The sequence below is a fragment of the Dendrobates tinctorius genome, unplaced genomic scaffold (assembly GCF_039654945.1).
Source record: "Dendrobates tinctorius isolate UK_male_01 unplaced genomic scaffold, ASM3965494v1 ptg000054l, whole genome shotgun sequence".
Taxonomy (NCBI): Eukaryota; Metazoa; Chordata; class Amphibia; order Anura; family Dendrobatidae; genus Dendrobates; species Dendrobates tinctorius.
The window spans coordinates 4884950-4911364 of record NW_027361722.1 but is presented as its reverse complement, the minus strand read 5'-3'; the positions used below and the strand labels follow the sequence as shown (position 1 = coordinate 4911364).

General features: G+C 49.4%; 1 protein-coding gene across 12 annotated transcripts in view; it reads left to right on the top strand.

Annotated features, from left to right (window-relative positions):
- ZBTB20 (zinc finger and BTB domain containing 20) overlaps positions 1-26415 on the top strand; it is a 1106032-nt gene that overhangs the window by 973012 nt on the left and 106605 nt on the right. Inside the window, exon 1 of one of the 12 annotated variants that reach the window (XM_073577077.1) lies at positions 1352-14300. The exons of the other annotated variants lie outside the window; for them this stretch is intronic. The gene's annotated coding sequence lies outside the window, so the exon portion shown is untranslated. Of the gene's footprint in view, positions 1-1351; positions 14301-26415 lie in introns of those variants that run through there. 12 annotated transcript variants of the gene reach the window in all.

The window sequence follows — 26415 nt, the reverse complement described above, 5'->3', positions numbered from 1 at the left end:
TTGGTCAGAAACAAGCAATCAAGATTTCTGGCTCTCACAGACCTGTAACTTCTTCTTTAAGAGTCTCCTCTTTCCTCCACTCATTACCTGTAGTAATGGCACCTGTTTAAACTTGTTATCAGTATAAAAAGACACCTGTGCACACCCTCAAACAGTGTGACTCCAAACTCCACTATGGTGAAGACCAAAGAGCTGTCAAAGGACGCCAGAAACAAAATTGTAGCCCTGCACCAGGCTGGGAAGACTGAATCTGCAATAGCCAACCAGCTTGGAGTGAAGAAATCAACTGTGGGAGCAATAATTAGAAAATGGAAGACATACAAGACCACTGATAATCTCCCTCGATCTGGTGCTCCACGCAAAATCCCACCCCGTGGGGTCAGAATGATCACAAGAACGGTGAGCAAAAATCCCAGAACCACGCGGGGGGACCTAGTGAATGAACTGCAGAGAGCTGGGACCAATGTAACAAGGCCTACCATAAGTAACACACTACGCCACCATGGACTCAGATCCTGCAGTGCCAGACGTGTCCCACTGCTTAAGCCTGTACATGTCCGGGCCCGTCTGAAGTTTGCTAGAGAGCATTTGGATGATCCAGAGGAGTTTTGGGAGAATGTCCTATGGTCTGATGAAACCAAACTGGAACTGTTTGGTAGAAACACAACTTGTCGTGTTTGGAGGAAAAAGAATACTGAGTTGCATCCATCAAACACCATACCTACTGTAAAGCATGGTGGTGGAAACATTATGCTTTGGGGCTGTTTCTCTGCAAAGGGGCCAGGACGACTGATCCGGGTACATGAAAGAATGAATGGGGCCATGTATCGTGAGATTTTGAGTGCAAACCTCCTTCCATCAGCAAGGGCATTGATGATGAAACGTGGCTGGGTCTTTCAACATGACAATGATCCAAAGCACACCGCCAGGGCAACGAAGGAGTGGCTTCGTAAGAAGCATTTCAAGGTCCTGGAGTGGCCTAGCCAGTCTCCAGATCTCAACCCTATAGAAAACCTTTGGAGGGAGTTGAAAGTCCGTGTTGCCAAGCGAAAAGCCAAAAACATCACTGCTCTAGAGGAGATCTGCATGGAGGAATGGGCCAACATACCAACAACAGTGTGTGGCAACCTTGTGAAGACGTTTGACCTCTGTCATTGCCAACAAAGGATATATCACAAAGTATTGAGATGAAATGTTGTTTCTGACCAAATACTTATTTTCCACCATAATATGCAAATAAAATGAAAAAAAAACCAGACAATGTGATTTTCTGGATTTTTTTTTCTCAGTTTGTCTCCCATAGTTGAGGTCTACCTATGATGTAAATTACAGACGCCTCTCATCTTTTTAAGTGGTGGAACTTGCACTATTGCTGACTGACTAAATACTTTTTTGCCCCACTGTATGTTCTATTATCTAGCAATACATATACTATCTATTATGTATTTATTTCCTATCTATTATCTACCTATTATCTATCTATTATCTATATATCACCTTTCTATCTATTATCCATCTATCATCTGTGTCATCCATAAAGTAACCTTAATAAAGTCTGGCCCTGACATTCCTTCTTTGTCCATATTGATGTCCCTGCTGCTCACTGTAGTGTTCCCCCTCTTCTTTTCTCCTCCCGATTGGTGTTCTGTGGGCACTTATTGGTGTATTATTGTAAGCTTGTTTTGTGCAGGGTGGATGTGCTCTGCCAGTGTGTGCTAGTGTGTGCCAGTGTGAGTGCCAGTATAAGTGTCATTGTCAGTGTTGGTGCCAGTGGTGAAGCCAGTATGAGTGCCAGTTTAGATGCTAGTGTCATTGATTGTGCCAGTGTAAGTGACAGTGTTGCCAGTGTGTGGTATTAGTGTTGATGCCAGGGTACCAGTGTTGGTAACAGTGTGAGTGCCAGTGTGGATGCCAGTGTGAGTGCCCATGTTGGTGCCAGTGATGGTGCCAGTGTGGATACCAGTGTTAGTGCCGGGTTTCCAGTGTTGTTGCCAGTGTGAATGCCAGTCTTGGTGGCAATGTGAGTTCCAGTCTGGGTGCCAGTGTGACAGTGTAGGTGCCAGTGTTGTGTGTTTGTGTCAGTGTTGGTGCCAGTGTGAGTGAAAGTGTTGGTGCCAAGGTACCAGTCTTGGTGCCAGTGTGGTACCAGTGTTGGTGGCACTGTAGGAACTAGTGTTGCAGCCACTGTATATACCAGTGTTGGTGCCAGTGTAATTGACAATGTTGGTATCAGTGTTGGTGCCAGTGTGGTACCAGTGTAGGTGACAGTATAGGTACTAGTGTTGGTGACAGTATAGGTACTAGTGTTGGTGACAGTGGGTACCAGTGTTGGTGCCAATCTGGGTACTAGTGTCGGTACCAGTGTGGATACCAGTCTGGTTGCCAGTGTGGGTGCCAGTGTTGGTGCCAGTTTAAGTGCCAGTGTTGTTACCAGTCTGGGTGCCAGTGTGGGTACCCGTGTTAGTGCGAGTGTTGGTACCAGTGTTGAGTGCCAGTATGGATGCCAGTGTGGGTATCATTGTTGGTGACAGTGTGAGCGCCAGTGTGGTACCAGTTTAGGTGCCAGTGTGAGTGCCAGTGTAGATGCCACTGTGGGTACCAGTGTTGGTGACAGTGTGAGTGCCAGTGTGATTACCAGTGTAAGTGACAGTACCAGTGTTAGGGCCGGTCTGGGTTCCAGTGTAGATGCTTTTCTGCCAGTGTGGGTGCCAGTGTAGGTGTCACTATGCCAGTGTGGGTACCAGTGTGAGCTCCAGTCTTGGTGCCAGTGTAGGTGCCACTGTGCCAGTGTTGGAGCCTGTCTGGGTGCCAGTCTTGGTGCCAGTGTAACTACCAGTGTAGGTGCCACTGTGACTGTGTTGGTACCAGTGTAAGTGGCAGTGTGAGTACCAGTGTTGGTGCCACTGTGGCAGTGTTCGTACCAGTGTGAGTGTTAGTATAGGTGTCATTGTGCTTGTGTGGGTGCCACTGTGACAGTGTGGGTACCAGTGTGGGTGGCAGTGTACCAATGTTGGCATCAGTGTGAGTACCAGTGTTGGTGCTACTGTGGCAGTGTTCGTACCAGTGTGAGTGCTAGTGTAAGTGCCATTGTGCCTGTGTGGGTGCTGGTGTTGGTGGCAGTGTGAGTACCAGTCTGGGTGCCTGTGTGGGTGCCAAGGTAGGTGCCACTGTGCCAGTGTGGGTGGGAGTGCCAGTGTTGGTGTCACTGTGCCAGTGTGGGTGCCAGTGTAGGTGTCACTGTGCCAGTATGGGTGCCAGCGTGGGTGTCACTGTGCCAGTGTGGATGCCTGTGTGAGTGCCAGTCTGGGGAGTGCCAGTGTTGGTATAACTGTGCCAGTGTGGGTGCCAGTCTGGGGGCTGCCAGTGTTGGTATCACTGTGCCAGTGTGGGTGCCAGTCTGGGGGGTGCCAGTGTTGGTGTCACTGTGCCAGTGTGGGTGCCAGTCTGGGGGATGCCAGTGTTGGTGTCACTGTGCCAGTGTGGGTGTCACTGTGCCAGTCTGGGTCCAGTCTGGGGGTGCCAGTGTGGGTGTCACTTCCAGTCTGGGTCCCAGTCTAGTGGGTTCCAGTGTTGGTGTCACTGCACCAGTGTGGGTGCCAGTCTAGGGGGCTGCCAGTGTTGGTATCACTGTGCCAGTGTGGGTCCAGTCTGGGGGTGCCAGTGTGGGTGCTACTTTGCCAATGTGGGTGCCAGTCTAGGGGGTACCAGTGTGGGTGTCACTGTGCCAGTGTGGGTGCCAGTCTAGGGGGTGCCAGTGTTGGTGTCACTGTGCCAGTGTGGGTGCCAGTCTAGGTGGTGTCAGTGTTGGTGTCACTGTGCCAGTGTGGGTGCCATTCTAGGGGGTGTCAGTCTAGGCAGTGTGAGTAACAGTGTTGGTGCCAGTGATGGTGTCACTGTGCCAGTGTAGTTGTCACTGTGCCAGTGTGGGTGTCAGTCTAGGGGGTGCCAGTGTTGATGTCACTGTGCCAGTGTGGATGCCAGTCTTGGGGGTGCTAGTGTGGGTGTCACTGTGCCAGTGTGGGTGCCAGTCTAGGGGGTGGCAGTGTTGGTGTCACTGTGCCAGTGAAGGTGCCAGTCTTTGGGGTGCCAGTGTTGGTGTCACTGTCCCAGTGTGGGTGCCAGTGTAGGTGTTACTGTGCCAGTGTGGGTGCCTGTGTTGGTGCCAGTCAGGGGGTGCCAGTGTAGGTGTCTCTGTGCCAGTGTGGGTGCCAAGTCTGGGAGCTGCCAGTGTTGGTATTACTGTGCCAGTGTGGGGGATGCCAGTGTTGGTATCACTGTGCCAGTCAGTGTGGGTGCCAGTCTGGTGGCTGCCAGTGTTGGTATCACTGTGTCAGTGTTGGTGCCAGTCTGCGGGCTGCCAGTGTTGGTATCACTGTGCCAGTGTGGGTCCAGTCTGGTGGGTGCCAGTGTGGGTGTCATTGTGCCAGTGTGGGTGCCAGTGTGGATGGCAGTGTGAGTACCAGTGTGGTGCCAGTCTAGGGGGTGCCAGTGTGGGTGTCACTGTGCCAGTGTGGGTCCAGTCTGGGGGCTGCCAGTGTTGGTATTACTGTGCCAGTGTGGGGGATCCCAGTGTTGGTATCACTGTGCCAGTAAGTGTGGGTGCCAGTCTGGGGGCTGCCAGTGTTGGTATCACTGTGTCAGTGTTGATGCCATTCTGGGGGCTGCCAGTGTTGGTATCACTGTGCCAGTGTGGGTCCAGTCTGGTGGGTGCCAGTGTGGGTGTCACTGTGCCATTGTGGGTGCCAGTCTGGGGGGTGTCAGTGTGGGTGTCACTGTGCCAGTGTGGGTGCCAGTCTAGGAGGTGCCAGTGTTGGTATCACTGTGTCAGTGTAGGTACCAGTGTGGGTAGCAGTGTACCAATGTTGGTATCAGTGTGAGTACCAGTGTTGGTGCTACTGTGGCAGTGTTCGTACCAGTGTAAGTGCCATTGTGCCTGTGTGGGTGCCAGTGTTGGTGGCAGTGTGAGTACCAGTCTGGGTGCCTGTGTGGGTGCCAAGGTAGGTGCCACTGTGCCAGTGTGGGTGGGGGTGCCAGTGTTGGTGTCACTGTGCCAGTATGGGTGCCAGTGTGGGTGTCACTGTGCCAGTGTGGATGCCTGTGAGTGCCAGTCTGGGGGGTGCCAGTGTTGGTGTCACTGTGCCAGTGTGGGTGCCAGTCTGGGGGCTGCCAGTGTTGGTATCACTGTGCCAGTGTAGGTGCCAGTCTGGGGGCTGCCAGTGTTGGTATCACTGTGCCAGTGTGGGTGCCAGTCTGGGGGTGCCTGTGTTGGTGTCACTGTGCCAGTGTGGGTGTCACTGTGACAGTGTGGGTCCAGTCTGGGGGGTGCCAGTGTGGGTGTCACTTCCAGTCTGGGTCCCAGTCTAGTGGGTTCCAGTGCTGGTGTCACTGAGTCAGTGTGGGTGCCAGTCTAGGGGGCTGCCAGTGTTGGTATCACTGTGCCAGTGTGGGTCCAGTCTGGGGGGTGCCAGTGTGGGTGCTACTTTGCCAGTCTAGGGGGTGCGAGTATGGGTGCCAGTCTAGGGGGTGCCAGTGTTGGTGTCACTGTGCCAGTGTGGGTGCCATTCTAGGGGGTGCCAGTGTGGGTGTCACTGTGCCAGTGTGGGTGCCAGTCTAGGCAGTGTGAGACCAGTGTGGGTGCCAGTGTTGGTGTCACTGTGCCAGTATGGGTGTCAGTCTAGAGGGTGCCAGTGTGGATGTCACTGTGCCAGTGTGGGTGCCAGTCTAGGCAGTGTGAGTAAAAGTGTGTGTCTAGTGTGGGTGTCACTATGCCAGTGTGGGTGCCAGTCTAGGGGGTGGCAGTGTTGGTGTCACTGTGCCAGTGTGGGTGCCAGTCTAGGGGGTGGCAGTGTTGTTGTCACTGTGCCAGTGGGTGCCAGTCTTGGGGGTGCCAGTGTTGGTGTCACTGTGCCAGTGTAGGCGTCACTGTGCCAGTGTGGGTGCCAGTGTAGGTGTCACTGTGCCAGTGTGGGTGCCAGTCTAGGAGGTGTCAGTGTTGGTGTCACTGTGCCAGTGTGGGTGCCATTCTAGGGGGTGCCAGTGTGGGTGTCACTGTGCCAGTGTGGGTGCCAGTCTAGGCAGTGTGAGTACCAGTGTGGGTGCCAGTGTTGGTGTCACTGTGCCAGTGTGGGTGTCAGTCTAGAGGGTGCAAGTGTGGATGTCACTGTGCCAGTGTGGGTGCCAGTCTAGGCAGTGTGAGTAAAAGTGTGTGTGCTAGTGTGGGTGTCACTATGCCAGTGTGGTTGCCAGTCTAGGGGGTGGCAGTGTTGGTGTCACTGTGCCAGTGTGGGTGCCAGTCTAGGGGGTGGCAGTGTTGGTGTCACTATGCCAGTGTGGTTGCCAGTCTAGGGGTTGGCAGTGTTGGTGTCACTGTGCCAGTGTGGGTGCAAGTCTTGGGGGTGCCAGTGTTGGTGTCACTGTGTCAGTGTAGCCGTCACTGTGCTAGTGTGGGTGCCAGTGTAGGTGTTACTGTGCCAGTGTGGGTGCCGATCAGGGGTGCCAATCAGGGGTGCCAGTGTAGGTGTCACTGTGCCAGTGTTGGTATTACTATGCCAGTGTGGGGGATGCCAGTGTTGGTATCACTGTGCCAGTCAGTGTGGGTGCCAGTCTGGGGGCTGCCAGTGTTGGTATCACTGTGTCAGTGATGGTGCCAGTCTGCGGGCTGCCAGTGTTGGTATCACTGTGCCAGTGTGGGTCCAGTCTGGGGGGGTGCCAGTGTGGGTGTCATTGTGCCAGTGTGGCTGCCAGTTTGGGGGGTGCCGGTGTGGGTGTAACTGAGCCAGTGTGGGTGCCAGTCTAGGGGGTGCCAGTGTGGATGGCAGTGTGAGTACCAGTGTGGGTGCCAGTCTAGGGGGTGCCAGTGTGGGTCCAGTCTGGGGGCTGCCAGTGTTGGTATTACTGTGCCAGTGTGGGGGATCCCAGTGTTGGTATCACTGTGCCAGTCAGTGTGGGTGCCAGTCTGGGGGCTGCCAGTGTTGGTATCACTGTGTCAGTGTTGGTGCCAGTCTGGGGGCTGCCAGTGTTGGTATCACTGTGCCAGTGTGGGTCCAGTCTGGTGGGTGCCAGTGTGGGTGTCACTGTGCCATTGTGGGTGCCAGTCTGGGGGTTGTCAGTGTGGGTGTCACTGAGCTAGTGTGGGTGCCAGTCTAGGGGGTGCCAGTGTGGATGGCAGTGTGAGTACCAGTGTGGGTGCCAGTCTAGTGGGTGCCAGTGTGGGTGTCACTGTGCCAGTGTGGATGCCAATCTGGGGGATGCCAGTGTGGGTGTCACTGTGCCAGTGTGGGTTCCAGACTAGGGAGTTCCAGTGTGGGTGCCAGTCTAGGGGGTGCCAGTATGAGTGCCAGGGTTAGTGCCAGTGTGGGTGCCAGTATGAGTGCCAGTGTGAGTGCTAGTGTGAGTGCCCATGTTGGTACCAGTGTGAGTGCCAGTGTAGATGCCACTGTGCCAGTGTGGGTGCCAGTGTTGGTGACAGTGTGAGTGCCAGTGTTGGTACTAGTGTGTGCTAGTATGCATGACAGTGTGGGTATCATTGTTGGTGACAGTGTGAGTGCCAGTGTGGGTACCAGTTTAGGTGCCAGTGTGAGTGCCAGTGTAGATGCCACTGTGCCAGTGTGGGTACCCTTGTTGTTAACAGGGAATGCCAGTGTGAGTACCAGTGTTGGTACCAGTGTAAGTGGCAGTGTGAGTACCAGTGTTGGTGCCAGTCTGGGTTCCAGTGTAGGTGCTTCTCTGCCAGTGTGGGTGCCAGTGTAGGTGCCACTTTGCCAGTGTGAGCTCAAGTCTTGGTGCCAGTGTAGGTGCCACTGTGCCAGTGTTGGAGCCAATCTGGGTGCCAGTCTTGGTGCCAATGTGATTACCAGTGTAGGTGCCACTGTGACAGTGTTGATACCAGTGTAAGTGGCAGTGTGAGTACCAGTGTTGGTGCTACTGTGGCAGTGTTCGTACCAGTGTGAGTGCTTCTCTGCTAGTGTAGGTGCCAGTATAGGTGCCACTGTGACAGTGTGAGTACCAGTGTGAGTGCCAGTCTTGATGCCAGTGTAGGTACCAGTGTGGGAGGCAGTGTGAGTACCAATGTTGGTATCAGTGTGAGTACCAGTGTTGGTGCTACTGTGGCAGTGTTCGTACCAGTGTGAGTGCTAGTGTAAGTGCCATTGTACCTGTGTAGGTGGCAGTGTGAGTACCAGTCTGGGTGCCTGTGTGGGTGCCAAGGTATGTGCCACTGTGCCAGTGTGGCTGCCAACGTAGGTGCCACTGTGCCAGTGCGGGTGCCAGTGTAGGTGTCACTGTGCCAGTGCAGGTGCCAGTGTAGTTGTTACTGTGCCAAACTGGGTGCCAGTCTAGGGGTGCCAGTGTCGGTGCCTGTCTGGGGGCTGCCAGTCTTGGTATCACTATGCTAGTGTGGGTGCCAGTCTGGGGGCTGCCAGTGTTGGTATCACTGTGTTAGTGTGGGTGCCAGTGTGGGGGGTGCCAGTGTTGGTGTCACTGTGCCATTGTGGGAATCACTGTGCCAGCGTAGGTCCAGTCTGGGGGGTACCAGTGTGGGTGCCAGTCTAGGGGGTGCCAGTGTTGGTGTCACTGAGCCAGTATGGGTGCCAGTCTAGGGGGTGCCAGTGTGGGTGGCAGTGTGAGTACCAGTGTGGGTGCCAGTCTAGGGGGTGCTAGTGTGGGTGCCTGTCTAGGGGGTGCCAGTGTTGGTGTCACTGTGCCAATGTGGGTGCAAGTTTAAGGGTGCCATTGTAGGTATCACTGTGACAGTGTGGGTGCTAGTCTGGAGGCTGAAAGTGTTGGTATCACTGTGCCAGTGTGGGCGCCAGTCTAGAAGGTGCCAGTGTGGGTGTCACTGTGCCAGTGTGGGTGCCAGTCTAGGGGGTGCCAGTGTTGGTGTCACTGTGCCAGTGTGTGTCCCAGTGTGGGTGCCAGTCTAGGGATTGCCAGTGTGGGTGTCACTGTGCCAGTGTGGGTGCCAGTCTAGGGAGTGCCAGTGTGGGTGTCACTGTGCCAGTGTGGGTGCCAGTCTAGAGAGTGCCAGTGTGGGTGTCACTGTGCCAGTGTGGGTGCCAGTCTAGAGAGTGCCAGTGTGGGTGTCACTGTGCCAGTGTGGGTGCCGGTCTAGAGGGTGCCAGTGTTGGTGTCACTGTGCCAGTGTGGGTGCCAGTTTAGGGAGTGCCAGTTTTGGTGTCACTGTGCCAGTGTGGGTGCCAGTGTTGGTGATACTGTGCCAGTGTGGGTGCCTGTGTGGGTGCCAGTCATGGGGTGCCAGGGTAGGTGTCACTGTGCCAGTGTGGGTGCCAAGTCTGGGAGCTGCCAGTGTTGGTATTACTGTGCCACTGTGTTGGATGCCAGTGTTGGTATCACTGTGCCAGTCAGTGTGGGTGCCAGTCTGGGGGCTGCCAGTGTTGATATCACTGTGTCAGTGTTGGTGCCAGTCTGCGGGCTGCCAGTGTTGGTATCACTGTGCCAGTGTGGGTCCAGTCTGGTGGGTGCCAGTGTGGGTGTCATTGTGCCAGTGTGGGTGCCAGTCTGGGGGGGTGCCAGTGTGGGTGTCATTGAGCCAGTGTGGGTGCCAGTCTAGGGGGTGCCAGTGTGGATGGCAGTGTGAGTACCAGTGTGGTGCCAGTCTAGGGAGTCTAGGGGGTGCCAGTGTGGGTGTCACTATGCCAGTGTGGGTCCAGTCTGGGGGCTGCCAGTGTTGGTATTACTGTGCCAGTGTGGGGGATCCCAGTGTTGGTATCACTGTGCCAGTAAGTGTGGGTGCCAGTCTGGGGGCTGTCAGTGTTGGTATCACTGTGTCATTGTTGGTGCCAGTCTGGGGACTGCCAGTGTTGGTATCACTGTGCCAGTGTGTGTCCAGTCTGGTGGGTGCCAGTGTGGGTGTCATTGTGCCATTGTGGGTGCCAGTCTGGGGGGTGTCAGTGTGGGTGTCACTGAGCCAGTGTGGGTGCCAGTCTAGGAAGTGCCAGTGTTGGTGTCACTGTGCCAGTGTAGCTACCAGTGTGGGTGGAAGTGTACCAATGTTGGTATCAGTGTCAGTACCAGTGTTGGTGCTACTGTGGCAGTGTTCGTACCAGTGTCAGTGCTAGTGTAAGTGCCATTGTGTCTGTGTGGGTGCCAGTGTTGGTGGCAGTGTGAGTACCAGTCTGGGTGCCAAGGTAGGTGCCACTGTGCCAGTGTGGGTGGGAGTGCCAGTGTTGGTGTCACTGTGCCAGTGTGGATGCCAGTGTAGGTGTCACTGTGCCAGTATGGGTACCAGTGTGGGTGTCACTGTGCCAGTGTGGATGCCTGTGTGAGTGCCAGTCTGGGGAGTGCCAGTGTAGGTGTCACTGTGCCAGTGTGGGCGCCAGTCTGGGGGCTGCCAGTGTTGGTATCACTGTGCCAGGGTGGGTGACAGTCAGGGGGCTGCCAGTGTTGGTATCACTGTGCCAGTGTGGGTGCCAGTCTGGGGGGTGCCCGTGTTGGTGTCACTGTGCCAGTGTGGGTGCCAGTCTGGGGGGTGCCAGTGTTGGTGTCACTGCCAGTGTGGGTGTCACTCTGCCAGTGTGCATCCAGTCTGGGGGGTGCCAGTGTGGGTGTCACTTCCAGTCTGGGTCCCATTCTAGTGGGTTCCAGTGCTGGTGTCACTGAGTCAGAGTGGGTGCCAGTCTAGGGGGCTGCCAGTGTTGGTATCACTGTGCCAGTGTGGGTCCAGTCTGGGGGGTGCCAGTGTGGGTGCTACTTTGCCAATGTGGGTGCCAGTCTATGGGGTGCCAGTGTGGGTGTCACTGTGCCAGTGTGGGTGCCAGTCTAGGGGGTGCCAGTGTGGGTGTCACTGTGCCAGCGTGGGTGTCACTGTGCCAGTCAGTCTAGGCAGTGTGAGTACCGGTGTGGGTGCCAGTGTTGGTGTCACTGTGCCAGTGTAGGTGTCACTGTGACAGTGTTTGTGTCAGTCTAGGGGGTGCCAGTGTGGATGTCACTGTGCCACTGTGGGTGCCAGTCTAGGCAGTGTGAGAAAAAGTGTGGGTGCCAGTGTTGGTGTCACTGTGCCAGTGTGGGTGTCAGTCTAGGGGGTGCCAGTGTTGATGTCACTGTGCCAGTGTGGGTGCCAGTCTAGGGGGTGCCAGTGTGGGTGTCACTGAGCCAGTGTGGGTGGCATTCTAGGGGGGTGCCAGTGTGGGTGTCACTGTGCCAGTGTGGGTGCCAGTCTAGGCAGTGAGTACCAGTGTGGGTGCCAGTGTTGGTGTCACTGTGCCAGTGTAGGTGTCACTGTGACAGTGTTTGTGTCAGTCTAGGGGGTGCCAGTGTGGATGTCACTGTGCCAGTGTGGGTGTCAGTCTAGGCAGTGTGAGAAAAAGTGTGGGTGCCAGTGTTGGTGTCACTGTGCCAGTGTGGGTGTCAGTCTAGGGGGTGCCAGTGTTGATGTCACTGTGCCAGTGTGGATGCCAGTCTTGGGGGTGCTAGTGTGGATGTCACTATGCAAGTGTGGGTGCCAGTCTAGGGGGTGGCAGTGTTTGTGTCACTGTGCCAGTGTGGGTGCCAGTCTGAGGATGCCAGTGTTGGTGTCACTGTTCCAGTGTAGGTGTCACTGTGCCAGTGTAGGTGTTACTGTGCCAGTGTGGGTGCCAGTCAGGGGGTGCCAGTGTAGGTGTCACTGTGCCAGTGTGGGTGCCAGTCAGGGAGCTGCCAGTGTTGGTATTACTGTGCCAGTGTGGGGGATGCCAGTGTTGGTATCACTGTGCCAGTCAGTGTGGGTGCCAGTCTAGGGGCTGCCAGTGTTGGTATCACTGTGTCAGTGTTGGTGCCAGTCTGCTGGCTGCCAGTGTTGGTATCACTGTGCCAGTGTGGGTCCAGTCTGGGGGGTGCCAGTGTGGGTGTCATTGTGCCAGTGTGGGTGCCAGTTTGGGGGGTGCGAGTGTGGATGGCAGTGTGAGTACCAGTGTGGGTGCCAGTCTAGGGAATGCCAGTGTGGGTCCAGTCTGGGGGCTGCCAGTGTTGGTATTACTATGCCAGTGTGGGGGATCCCAGTGTTGGTATCACTGTGCCAGTCAGTGTGGGTGCCAGTCTGGGGGCTGCCAGTGTTGGTATCACTGTGTCAGTGTTGGTGCCAGTCTAGGGGCTGCCAGTGTTGGTATCACTGTGCCAGTGTGGGTCCAGTCTGCTGGGTGCCAGTGTGGGTGTCACTGTGCCATTGTGGGTGCCAGTCTGGGGGGTGTCAGTGAGGATGGCAGTGTGAGTACCAGTGTGGTGCCAGTCTAGGGGGTGCCAGTGTGGGTGTCATTGTGCCAGTGTGGGTGCCAGTTTGGGGGGTGCCAGTGTGGGTGTAACTGAGCCAGTGTGGGTGCCAGTCAGGGGGTGCCAGTGTGGGTGTCACTGTGCCATTGTGGGTGCCAGTCTGGGGGTTGTCAGTGTGGGTGCCAGTCTAAGGGGTGCCAGTGAGGATGGCAGTGTGAGTACCAGTGTGGGTGCCAGTTTGGGGGGTGCCAGTGTGGGTGTCACTGTGCCAGTCTAGGAGGTGCCAGTGTTGGTGTCACTGTGCCAGTGTTGGTGTCACTGTGCCAGTGTGGATGCCAATCTGGGGGATGCCAGTGTGGGTTCCAGTCTAGGGGGTGCCAGTATGAGTGCCAGTGTGAGTGCCAGGGTTATTGCCAGTGTGAGTGCCCATGTTGGTACCAGTGTGAGTGCCAGTGTAGATGTCACTGTGCCAGTGTGGGTACCAGTGTGGGTGCCAGTGTTGGTGACAGTGTGAGTGCCAGTGTTGGTACTAGTGTGTGCTAGTATGCATGACAGTGTGGGTATCATTGTTGGTGACAGTGTGAGTGCCAGTGTGGGTACCAGTTTAGGTGCCAGTTTGAGTGCCAGTGTAGATGCCATGGTGCCAGTGTGGGTACCATTGTTAACAGTGAGTGCCAGTGTGAGTACCAGTGTTGGTACCAGTGTAAGTGGCAGTGTGGGTACCAGTGTTGGTGTCGGTCTGGGTTCCAGTGTAGGTGCTTCTCTACCAGTGTGACTGCCAGTGTAGGTGCCACTGTGCCAGTGTGAGCTCCACTGTGTTGGAGCCAGTCTAGGTTCCAGTCTTGGTGCCAGTGTGACTACCAGTGTAGGTGCCACTGTGTTGATACCAGTGTAAGTGGCAGTGTGAGTACCAGTGTTGGTGCCACTGTGGCAATGTTCGTACCAGTGTGAGTGTTAGTATAGGTGTCATTGTGCCTGTGTGGGTGCCACTGTGACAGTGTGGGTACCAGTGTGAGTGCCAGTGTAGGTACCAGTGTGGGTGGCAGTGTGAGTACTAATGTTGGTATCAGTGTGAGTACCAGTGTTGGTGCTGCTGTGGCAGTGTTCGTACCAGTGTGAGTGCTTCTTTGCTAGTGTAGGTGCCACTGTGACAGTGTGAGTACCAGTGTAGGTACCAGTGTGGGTGGCAGTGTGAGTACCAATGTTGGTATCAGTGTGAGTACCAGTGTTTGTGCTACTGTGGCAGTGTGTGCCAGTGTGGGTGCCAGTCTAGGGAGTGCCAGTGTGGGTTTCACTGTGCCAGTGTGGGTGCCAGTCTAGAGAGTGCCAGTGTGGGTGTCACTGTGCCAGTGTGGGTGCCAGTCTAGGGGGTGCCAGTGTGGGTGTCACTGTGCCAGTGTGGGTGCCAGTCTAGGGAGTGCCCCCGTGGGTGTCACTGTGCCCCCGCCGCTGCTGTATCACCAGCCTGTAATCTGAGCGCTCCCCCTGGTTCAGAGCAGCCGCTGACAGATCATTCAAATTCAATTGTTTTCTGTCTAAGCTGAGCAGCTAATTAAAGTGGGGCTGATGAACCTGGCTGGCAGTGCCTGCGCCTCCGCTGCTCCCCTCCTGGCTGGCAGAGCCTCCTTCCCTCTCTCTCTCCCTCCCTCCTGTTTCCATCACTCTTTTCTCCCTTTTTCTTCCTCCTCTCTCCCTTACGTGGTCTGCTTGCTGATGGCAGCATGGCTCTGGGAGCCGGCAGCATTGTGTCTGGTTTCCTCCGGGCAGGCTGACCCGGCGCCTCTGGGGACTCATCAATAGACCACTCAGAAGAGGCAGAGACGAGGAGGAGGAGGAGGAGGGGGCGACACGATCAATATCCTCCTCAGCAGCACAGGGGGGGATATTTATTTATTTTTTTTTCTAAAAAAAAAGAAGTCTCAGGACTTGGGTGACAAAGAAGGATTTTTTTTCTTTTTCTCCGTTTTTCTTTTTTTTTTTTATTCTTTTTTTTATTAACAAAGAGGCAGTTGGAGGAGGATCTAATAAATTTGGAAGGAAACAGTTCCCCTGTCTGAGGAAAAAAAGGCGAACTCCGGGCTGATTAGCATTCACAGCAGGTAGGCGATCGTAGCCCATCGCTCTGTGTGATCTCCAGGGGTCTGCAGGCCGGAGGGTGGGCGCAGGGACGGACCCCAGCCACTTCTGGACACTTTACAACAAGAAATGGGAAAAACATTCGGAAAACAGTTTTTGGGAAATTTCTTTTTTTTTTGTCTGTCGGGGAAATGATGAAGAGTTCTGGCAGATTGTGCTGTTCCAGTGTTTGTGCCCCCGGAGGGTGGGAGAGAGGGTCGGGGGGCCGCGGCTACACACAAGTTCACACTGAGCAGGTGGAGCGGAGCTGCTGAACGCTTCACCGCCAGGTTTAAAAAGAAGGGAAAAGGAAAAGAAGGAAAGAAGCAGCAGCTCCGAGACAGCAGGAGGGTCCTGGCGGCAGCCCAAGACCCCCGGAGCCGGCGCTGTGCCCGGGGGGGCGCTGCCTGTCAGCGTTTCCAGACCCAAACTATCTTCTCTTCTCTTCTTTTCTCTTCTCTTCTCTCCTCTTCTTTTCTCTTCTTCTCTCTTCCTTTCTCTCCTCTTCTTTTCTCTTCTCTTCTCTCTTCTCTTCTCTTCTCTTCTTTTCTCTTCTCTTCTCTTCTTCTCTCTTCTCTTCTTTTCTCTTCTCTTCTCTTCTTCTCTCTTCTCTTCTTCTCTCTTCTTTTCTCTTCTCTTCTTTTCTCTTCTCTTCTCTTCTTTTCTCTTCTCTTCTTTTCTCTTCTCTTCTTTTCTCTTCTCTTCTTCTCTCTTCTCTTCTCTTCTTTTCTCTTCTCTTCTTCTCTCTTCTCTTCTTTTCTCTTCTCTTCTCTCTTCTCTTCTTTTCTCTTCTCCTCTTTTCTCTTCTCTTCTTTTCTCTTCTCTTCTTCTCTCTTCTTTTCTCCTCTTTCCTCTTCTCTTCTTTTCTCTTCTCTTCTCTCTTCTTTTCTCTTCTCCTCTTTTCTCTTCTCTTCTTCTCTCTTCTTTTCTCTTCTTTTCTCTTCTCTTCTTTTCTCTTCTCTTTTTCTTTTTTTTCCTTTTTCCTTTTTTTTGTCAATGATTGTGGAGCAGGAAAGGAGGAAAGGGAAGATGTGTCCGCGGAGGGGCAAATCCAGAATGGATCCTCGGGGGGATCTGGAATATGGGGAGGGGGCAGAGCCCCCAACTCTGGGCAGAAATTGGGAGGGGGCTCCATCATACTTTATATGTACTTTTATTTGCAATGTGTAAATCTGCTCTGAATAACATGTTTGGAGAAGTCAATAAATGGTTGACATTAGCTTCATGTGAGGAGATTGTGTTATCTGTCACCTGGAAGGATTGGAAATTGGACATGTAGCTGGCACATTACATATGTGTGTGTGTATATATATATATATGTTTGTGTATGATATAAATATATATGTGTGTATATATATTATAGTTGTGTGAGTGTATGTGTATATATATATATATGTCTGTGTGTATATGATGTGTGTATATTTATTGGTGTGTATGTATAGCTATATGCACATGTTGCAGTGGACATTTGTAATAATACTGTTTGTATTATTAGTTTGGGACCATGTGTATTATTCTTATTTTGAGATGGTTGTTATTCTTATTCCTGTGCTCATCATCAGGGTGTCTGCCGCTTTCTCTGATGGTTTTGGTGTCACCTACCTGATTGATCGCTGTCATTGGATCTCTATGGATCGCTGCTCTCGGCTCCTGTGCACACAGGACTCACATGCTCGTGGTTTAGGGTCATGGGCAGATGATCATTACGTTCTGTTGTGGATGTAGCAGAGCTGACATTCCAGGTGATTTTTATCACTTGTTATCTACTCTCTTATTTTGTAGTTTCCGGATGTAGCAGAGCTGAGTTTGTCTTGCCTTTGGACACATCTCACTATGATGTCAGGACATGTGGCTTTGCATAGGACTGCTGCATGTACAATCCAGATGCCCAGCTCTGCTGCATCTGTCCTGCACAATGGATGTGTCGGGTCCTTCAGTGACCTTTCTCCTCTGATCAGCTCTGGATGCGGCTCATGCATCGTCTGCCTGTGTTATGGGGGAACTCCAGACCTGTCTGAGCATTCCCACCTAGGGCCAGGATGAGGCAGTGAGGGGAGAGACCCCCGCGGAGCCCCACCAGGGCACAGGAGGCAGCAGATCGGGCGTGCCGGCGGGGTGTGCCCTGGTGTTGGCTGCTGTGGGGTCTCAGGTCGCTGACACTGTGGCTGCTGCTCTCCTCTTTATGAATATGGATGGATATTCCCTTTGTTAGAGTATAAAGGATCCTGGCGGGGTGTGCACCGTCCTCCATGGTGGCACTCACCACCCTGCCAGCCCCGGGCACAGGCGCCCTGGAGCTCTGCAGCCAGACTAATGGTGCCATCCATCACTGTCCAGTGCCAGCCTCTTATTAAGGACAGGACCGGGCACCATGTGTCTCCATCTGAATCGCAATTAATCCCCTTACTTTACTGGCCCTCCTGGGGCCAAAATCTGCAGCCCGTGGTAGAGGCGAGCAAGATACAAAAGCCCAAGTATCTACTATCTATCTATCTATCTATCTATCTATCAGTCTATCTATCTATCTATCTATCTATCTATCTATCTATCTATCAGTCTATCTATCATCTACCTATCTATCTATCTATCTATCTATCTATCTATCTATCCTATCTATATCTATTATCTATCTATCATCTATTATCTATATATCTATATATTTATCTATCATCTATCTGTCTCTCTAACATCTATCTATCTATCATCTATTATCTATCATCTATTATCTATTTATCTATCTATCATCTATTATCTATATCTTTATTTATCTATCTATGATCTATTTATTTATCTATCTATCATCTATTATCTATCCATTATCTATTTATCTATTACACTGGTCAACAGCATTTTTGGTGCCAAAGATATTTCATCGAATTTAGGGTATTTTTGGGGTGCTGATTCTGAATATGTCATCAGTTTTGCCAGATTGGCTCAAGTTTTTGAGATTTTTGGTATCTTATTTATAGCACTTGTTGGTAAATGCGACGCATCATCTCATTAATTTCTTTGGATTAGTACTTGAACTGAGCAGTTCTCAATATAGTTTTGTGTTAATTAGTGTTCTAAAAGTTTGTTCATAGCTTGATTTTTGCACTAACTTTATGTTGTTGTCTGTTTTCCAGTGAAAAGCATGAACTCATCATGAAGAAGTTGTCTTAACGATCCAGACTCATTCTGTTACATTTGTGGTGAATACACACTGCCAAAACATAGAAGAAACATAACAGACTTCGTAAAAAAAGTGTATTTTGCCTATTTTGGGGTTATGCTTGGGGACCAAGACAAGTTTTGGGCACCACACATAGTGTGCAAAGCATGTATCGAATTATTACGAAAATGGAGCAAAGGACAAAGAAAAAGCTTCAAATTTGGTGTTCCAATGGTGTGGAGAGAGCCAAAAAATCATCATGATGACTGTTATTTATGGTAAACACAGGTACAGGCACATCTTCACAATGAGGGACAGGCCTTCTTGCAGATTCCATGTTACTCCCATTTTCGTTTCTTATGCTTATTGAATCCTTGCACTTGCACTGCACAGAAATAACAGTCATCATGATGATTTTTTGGCTCTCTCCACACCATTGGAACACCAAATTTGAAGCTTTTTCTTTGTCCTTTGCTCCATTTTCGTAATAATTCGATACATGCTTTGCACACTATGTGTGGTGCCCAAAACTTGTCTTGGTCCCCAAGCATAACCCCAAAATAGGCAAAATACACTTTTTTTACGAAGTCTGTTATGTTTCTTCTATGTTTTGGCAGTGTATATTCACCACAAATGTAACAGAATGAGTCTGGATCGTTAAGACAACTTCTTCATGATGAGTTCATGCTTTTCACTGGAAAACAGACAACAACATAAAGTTAGTGCAAAAATCAAGCTATGAACAAACTTTTAGAACACTAATTAACACAAAACTATATTGAGAACTGCTCAGTTCAAGTACTAATCCAAAGAAATTAATGAGATGATGCGTCGCATTTACCAACAAGTGCTATAAATAAGATACCAAAAATCTCAAAAACTTGAGCCAATCTGGCAAAACTGATGACATATTCAGAATCAGCACCCCAAAAATACCCCAAATTCATTAAAATATTTTGGACACCAGAAAAAAAATTTTTTTTCGTTGACCTGTGTTATCTATAATCTATTATCTATCTATTATCTATCTATCATCCATTATATATCTATCTATTATCTATCTATTTATCTGTTATCTAGATAGATAATATATAGATGGCAGATAGATAATAGATATATTAGATAGATAGATGATAGATAATATATAGATAGATAATAGCTACGATGCTGATTTTATACACTGATAAATGGATGTGAGATACATATACAAATAGATTGATAGACTTGAGACAGACATATAAGAGATGATAGATGCTTGATAGAAATGTATTACATGATGATAGACAGACTATAATGACAGGTTTTTCTTCCTGTACCTGTATCTTTCTGGATTCCACAAAACTTATTCTTCTTCCTTCATTCTTCTTTCTTTCTTTCTTTCTTTCTTTCTTTCTTTCTTTCTTTCTTTCTTTCTTTCTTTCTTTCTTTCTTTCTTTCTTCTTCCTTCTTTTTGTCTCATTCCTTTTTCTTCTTTTCTTCCCTATTCTTTCTCTTTCTCTTTTCCTGTCTTCTTTCTTCTTCCTCCATCTTTTTACTCCTTCTTATTTTTTCTCCTTCCTACTTCTTTCTCCGTCCTTTTTTCTTATCGTTTGTCTTGCTTCTCCTTTTCTTTCCTATTCTTTCTTTCTTCTTCTACCTTCTTTTTTTCTCCTGCCACCTTCTTTCTCCCTCCTTCTTCTTTATTTTCCTTTTACTTGCCTCTTTCTTTCTTTCTTTTTCTTCTTCCCTTTTCTTCTTCCTTCTTTTCCCTTCTCTTTCCTTCTTTCTTCCTTCTTTCTTCTTCTCTTACGACATTTCAGCTGAACTGGTGACTTTTAAAGTAACAGACGTCTTTACTTTTTGTTGCCCCTTGAACTTGTTTGCCGCCTAGCCCCTGCATCTTTACTATGCTTTTTTTTTCTGATGTGATGTGTCTCAATGTCACGGTCACGTGTGTCTGGACGCAGCGAGTACCGCAAGGCGAACCCATATGACACACGTGACCCTGGATACACCGCCTCCAGTTGGGCGAATTTAAATAATAGGACATGCAGCTGGATACCCGCCTCCAACTGGCGAATTTAGGTATTACACTTTATACATACAGTAGTCTGAAAACCCCGCCTCCAGTAAGGCGAATTTAATTAATAAAGGGGAACCTGGGTAACATTAACAATGGTGGGCCCTGCAATAGGGAATAGGGAAGTGGAGACCTCCTGTACTCCCCTGAGCCAGTGTCCCTGCACTCCTAACGTTCCCTATGCCGGTTCCGCACCGGGCGACGCACAGGAACCTAAAACCCCTAGATCGCCCTGAACCTAAGCCCTCACTAGGGAATTGGTCGGTGCGGAAACTAATCCCACCACTGCACTAAACACACATGAGGGAAAATGACAATACAGGGGAAGCACCACTTAGCTTTGCTCTGTTGCGTACGCTCCTAGCAACAGAGCCCACCACCTGTGTGCATCTTCTCCTCCACCCGGATCCATCACTATAACTGGATCCTTCACCATAGTGCAGCCTTGGAGCAGAGTCCACCACCAATTGCAGAAGTCCAGTAACAGAGTCCCAAAGATGAGTTCAGCTCCTGCCCAAAAAGTCAAGCATGCTTGAGTCCAGCTCTCAGCACCCAAGTCCCGCATGCTGAGTGCAACTCTCTCCATAGTCATCACTCCACCAAGCCAGGCAAGCACTTCCTGCCAACACCATAAACTGTGACTCCACCACGCCATGCCATCCCTTCTTGCAGACCACATAACTGCCACTCGTCCCCTCTGGCTGGGCTGCGCAGGACTCATGTTCAGCTCCTTCCTCACCCAGGCTTGCTTCCCCAATGACGAACACAATATCACCAACAGTGACTGAACACACCTGGCTCTCTTTTATAGAGCCTCACACCTGATTTATAATTACGTGCACTAAACCAAAGAAACTAAAGTGCACTACCACTCACCACCACCGGGGCAACTTAGAATGAACGACACCACGTGTAATAATTCTAATGGCCACCGGGGGCAATCAAATCACTTTGGCACCTAGCCAAAGGAAAAAAAAAGTTCACTTATCCATTTAATCTGTCAGATCCACGCTGGATCATGACAAATGTCACATGAAACCTGAGGAATTGACATTGATCTCGTATTTTCACCACTCGCCAATGAGGACATTTAGGGCAGTGTTTGATTAAGTACAGTATGTCTTTTAGGGTAACTTTTGTTCCACTCATTCTTAAGTGCAATTTTATTTTAATTTAACTTCCTGTCATCACTAAAGGGTTAACAATCCATCACCTTTTCATCTAATATTATTGTAACAAAGCTCAAGTAACTATAAGGAAACCATCAGCAAGCAGTTGTTGATGAATATTGTATTCTTAATGTGAGTTTGATTGGGCCATGGGTCTGAATGGCTGAAGATTTAAGGTTTCTGTTGCATCCTTCCTCTCCATTTACTGTAGCCACGTCCAGAACTAATGACCTTACAGTTTATACATGACTTTACACATTAAAAAAAACTTCTATTTTTTACACTGCAGGCCATACTCAGAATTGGGTAGAAGAACAATATAGATACAAAGTGACTTTTACCAGTACCAAACAACTTTTTTTATAAAGTTCCAATCCCCAGAACGTAGGAATGCCCAGTGATCGGTTTATCATCAGGGAATAATGTTAATTAAAGGATCTACATCTAAATATAAGACCATTAACGTCTCCAAGTCTCATTCTTTTTTATATTTTTAATTGAGGTTAGATTGTGCTTAAAAGTAGAACAATTTTTATGTAAATATTAAAAAAAAAGATTTTCTAAATCTTTAGATTAATCCAAAAATTCTCTGGTAGATAAGAAAAAAAAAATCCTCTAGCCACATTTAGATGTGGTTACCTGTAAGTCAGTGCCCGACCCCTTAGATCGCTGCTTATAGATGGCAATGCAGAGACAGAAGTGTTCCTTCAGGAAGAGATCTATTTTGCATAAATAATTTACCATTAGTTGGATCTACGTTGCTTTCAGTCTTGCAAAGCTTTTGTTTTATTTTTTTATATTTTATGGTGTATATAAAATGTTCGTCATTACAATGACTGTGATAAAAGGGAAGCTCTATGATAGAATTATCCTGCTGACCACCAACCGGGAGAAGAGATGTAGACTCCGCTCCTAGCTCCTCTAGGTTGGCCGCCCAGGTGGATGTTGGGAGCGCGGCTAGCTCTCTCTAAGCTTTGGCAAGGGGATGCCACCGGTCCCTGACACTCTGGTCCTGAAGGTTGGAGAAAGGTTTATTGGGGGCAGGCCCTTCTTCTTTTGGGAGTTTGCTGTGATAGCACTTGATCACTTTTTAAGTGCACTGGTATGAAGAGCATGTTCTATGATGCTTAAAATAGAAAAAAAATCAGTTCTTATTTAAAAGAAAACAATTTATCATTTTAAGATCTGTTCTACTATCTGTAAATAACATAAAATCACCTAATTGGATATTTTTTTAGGTGCAATATTCAATGTTGATTATCTTAGTATATTTTTGTGAGAACAGGAGCTGAGGCTGTAATTATAAATAAAAGCACAATAAAACTAAATATCTTTTTACTGCCACCACTAGGGGGAGCTCCCTGTATACAGAGATACATGATAAGATCCTGTCTGCAGCTACCACTAGGGGGAGCTCCCTGTATACAGAGATACATGATAAGATCCTGTCTGCAGCCACCACTAGGAGGAGCTCCCTGTATACAGAGATACATGATAAGATCCTGTTTGCAGCCACCAATAGGGGGAGCTCCCTGTATACAGAGATACATGATAACCTGCCTGCAGCCACCACTAGGGGGAGCTCCCTGTATACAGAGGTACATGATAAGATCCTGTCTGCAGCCACTGTGACGAACAGCACAGCCGGTGCCACCAATACGCCACGATCCCACCACTGACACGGGTTTGTCAGCGGACGGAGGGACGCGACGCACTGCCGGCACACGGCTATCACAGGCACAGTGGGGGCTTATCTTAGTTATCCCACCGCTGGCACCGTGTGACCAACACACAGCAAGCTAATCTTGCTCTAACAATTTACCACAGGGGGATTATTTTGGATGCCGCACCACTGCTAACAACCTTCCAAGAACTGCGGGGATTTATGTATATCCCACTTTCTCAGTTCCACTTTGGAACTTGCAGCTCTCCGGCGCCACCCTTACCCTCAGGTCAGTCAGGGAACTGCACCTAGGATAATTAGCTGCCGGACGGGCTGCTTGTTGTGCACGGCCAATCAGACTGCTGCAGTTGTCATGGTTTGAACAGAGTTTTTGCCCTGCACTCACAGGGTTAAGTGTTCGTGGCCTCTTTCTGGATCTGGTAGGGGTATTTATACTCACTCTTTACCAGGGTTCTCTGTCAGCTATACTGTTGTTCTGGTGTGTCTGACCCCTGGTGTGCGTGTATTCTGCATTGATTGTTTGCTTCCCGTGTATGACCCGGCCTGTTCCCTCACTCTCTACTCCATCTCTCGCTTTGGTACTATTGTCTTCTCCGGTTCTGACCTCCTGGCTTGGCTATCGTTACTCCGTTACAGTTTGTCCCTATTGTACCGTCTATTGCCCGTTCTGGTTTTCTGATCTATTGCTATGTTCTGACTATCCATTCTGTCTAACCCTTTGGTACTGTATTGCTATCTTGTGCTTTGACCCTGGCTTCATCTGGTTTCTGTCTCTGTCTATGCCCCTTGGTAACATTGTCCTGTAGTTACCTTTCTAGGAGTTTCCCTGCAGCTCCTCGCTCTGTGGAGCTTAGGCCACGCTCCCAGCAGTCATGTGCTTCAGGTCCTGATACTCTGAAGCACGCATCGTCACCGCTGCTGCCCTGCTCCACAGGTATCTTTGAGCACTGTTTTTGTACTCAGGACACCCACACTGGCTCAGTGAGCAAGTGCAGTGCGGGGCTCCTGACAGCAGTAAGGGAATTATCAATGCCGTGGCCGCAGCCCCTCATCCAGCAATATAAGACCCTTCCGGACTGCCAACCAAACTAACCAACCGCACACACCACACTGCCACCAGCCACACTTTACTTAATCAAAGAGTTAATTAAGAGGGTCCGTGGCAAACCCCCAAATTAGTAGCGATTATCTAACAAAGGCTGTTATGGATGAGTCACTGAAGGAGGAAAAAACAAAAATAATAGCTAAGTCCAGAAAACCAGAGAAGTTGGAATCTATCGGATTGCAGACCCCCGAACCTATCCACAACAACTAGAAGTAGCCGTGGGGGGTTCCTACGGTGCCCTAAGTGAATAATAAAGTAACATGGCACTCAACTGAATAATCCTTTGCAAATTAGATTTATTTTATAATTTATTGCAGTCCTGGAACCGTTTCGGCCTATTATCGGCCTTCCTCAGTCTGCTATATAAAAGTACAAAATATATACAGAAGAAAATCATAACAGGTCCTCATACAAATAATATACAATGTTGTACAAACATATTGATTAATAATCTTGATGTAGATCACAGGTGATATAATCATATAGTGGTATCTGCATTGTATACAGAGCAATATATATCACAATATTGAGAGAGGAGAACCAGGTGAAAAGGAAAAACAAAGTTGAAATAAAATTGAAATAAAAGAGAGAGGGGACATACCCTAGACCCCTCGATCACAGCCGGAGAACTAAATTAGCCTAAAGACAGAAAGGGGAAATCTAAACTGCCCCAGAGCAGACCCCAAAGCAATAGGCAGCCCCCAACATATAATGACTGTGAAGCAAGATGAAAAAACACTAACACAGATAGAAAGATAGGTTGAGCAAATGATGGGGCCCAAGCTAACTAAATAGGACAGGATAGAAAAGCTGCTGTCTGCAATCCGCAAAAACCCTATCCAAAAATGAACCAACAGACTGATAGGAAAAACAGGCCCTGAAGTCGCTAGGCTTCAAAAAGACTATATCAGCACTCAGGTATATTCTGAAGACAGAGCCAGAGATCAACAGATCAGAGACAAAAATGGAATTCAGCTCACCCCTGGCCGGGGATGGCTGAACTCCAAAAAACAAGGCAAACAAAACCAGAACTAAAGTGTACAAAAGGCAGAGCAAAACTTAGCTTTGAGAAGCAGAAATCAGACTGGTCTCCAAGAATCCAGCAGGAAAATCACCGGCAAGGCAGCAGGGCGTCAGCTGCCTTATATCCAGTCATCAGTTCCTGTGACCCAGTCATCATCTACCTGCTCAGCTGTTTGGTAATCAGCCTCACTACCTTCCTTCGCCAGAAGAGGGAGTTCATCAGACCTCACTGGTGAAGGGAAAAATGAACTCACAACAAAAGGCGCATAGTTCGTTTCTTAGAGCATGGAGACAGAGCTAATAGATTTTATCATTTATTCCCAAAATGTGGGCAGTAATTACATAGATAAAAGTTGCTATAAAGTTGAGACATTAAATATGTACAATGCAAATATATAAAAAATAGCAAGGATTAAAACAGAAAGTACACTTACAGTTGCTCATGATTCTTTAGGCAAGCCATGTGACGCAAGAAGGTGGAGCCACACGTCTCCACTCATCTGGGGTTCTTGTCAGCATCAAGACTCCAGCTACAGCTGACTGGAATTTGGTCTGGAATACCTTATAGCCTAGGGTCTGTGACCTCACGAAATGGGCGGTCCTCTAAGTTATGATTTGTCTACAAAACTTAGAATAACTATATCTAAATGAGAAAAGCTCATATAAACTCACTGAGGGCCTCATAGGTTGCAGTTCATCGAATATAATAGAACGACATCAGACATGCCATACTTAGGACACTCCGTTTGGGAGCAATCCATATCTCAGCTTCTGGAGTGGTTAGAGCCGCAAAAATTAGAGGTTATAAAAGCTGGTTTCGTTGCCCACGCAGTGATATGATTATTATATCTCGGCGGTGTATGGTTTTTGCAGTACAGTCTCTTTAATATCACCCATAGTTTCACTCAGCCACAGATCTGAGAACAAAAGCAATGCTTTCCCTTAACTAATTAGCATTCCCTTCTGTGGAGAGGGGCCAAATGTTATAGAGGGAGTGTCCTATTACCAGTGCGGACACACAGCTGATAAGGAGGGGGGATGCTGCTGTGTGACAAGGTGATTTTCTGGAAAGAATTGAGGATTCTAGAAAGTTCTACCTTACAGACATTTTACATTACAGCCACCACTAGGGGGGGCTCCCTGTATACAGAGATACATGATAAGATCCTGTCTGCAGCCACCAATAGGGGGAGCTTCCTGTATACAGAGATACATGATAAGCTCCTGCCTGCAACCACCACTAGGGGGAGCTCCCTGTATACAGAGGTACATGATAAGATCCTGTCTGCAGCCACCAATAGGGGGAGCTCCCTGTATACAGAGGTACATGATAAGATCCTGTCTGCAGCCACCAATAGGGGGAGCTCCCTGTATACAGAGATACATGATAAGATCCTGTCTGCAGCCATCACTAGGGGGAGCTCCCTGTATAAAGAGATACAGGATAAGATCCTGTCTGCAGTCACCACTAGGGGTAGCTCCCTGTATACAGAAATACATGATAAGATTTTGCCTGCAGTCACCAATAGGGGGAGCTCCCTGTATAAAGAGATACAGGATAAGTTCCTGTCTGCAGCCACCACTAGGGGGAGCTCCCTGTATACAGAGATACAGGATAAGATTCTGTCTGCAGTCACCACTAGGGGGAGCTCCCTTTATACAGAGATACTTGATAAGATCCTGTCTGCAACCACCACTCTGGGGAGCTCCCTGCATACAGAGATACATGATAAGATCCTGTCTGCACCCACCACTATGGGGAGCTCCCTGTATACAGAGATACTTGATAAGATCCTGTCTACATCCATCACTAGGGGGGGCTCCCTGTATACAGAGAAACATAAGATCCTGTCTGCAGCAACCACTAGGGGGAGCTCCCTGCATACAAAGTTATATGGTAAGATCCTG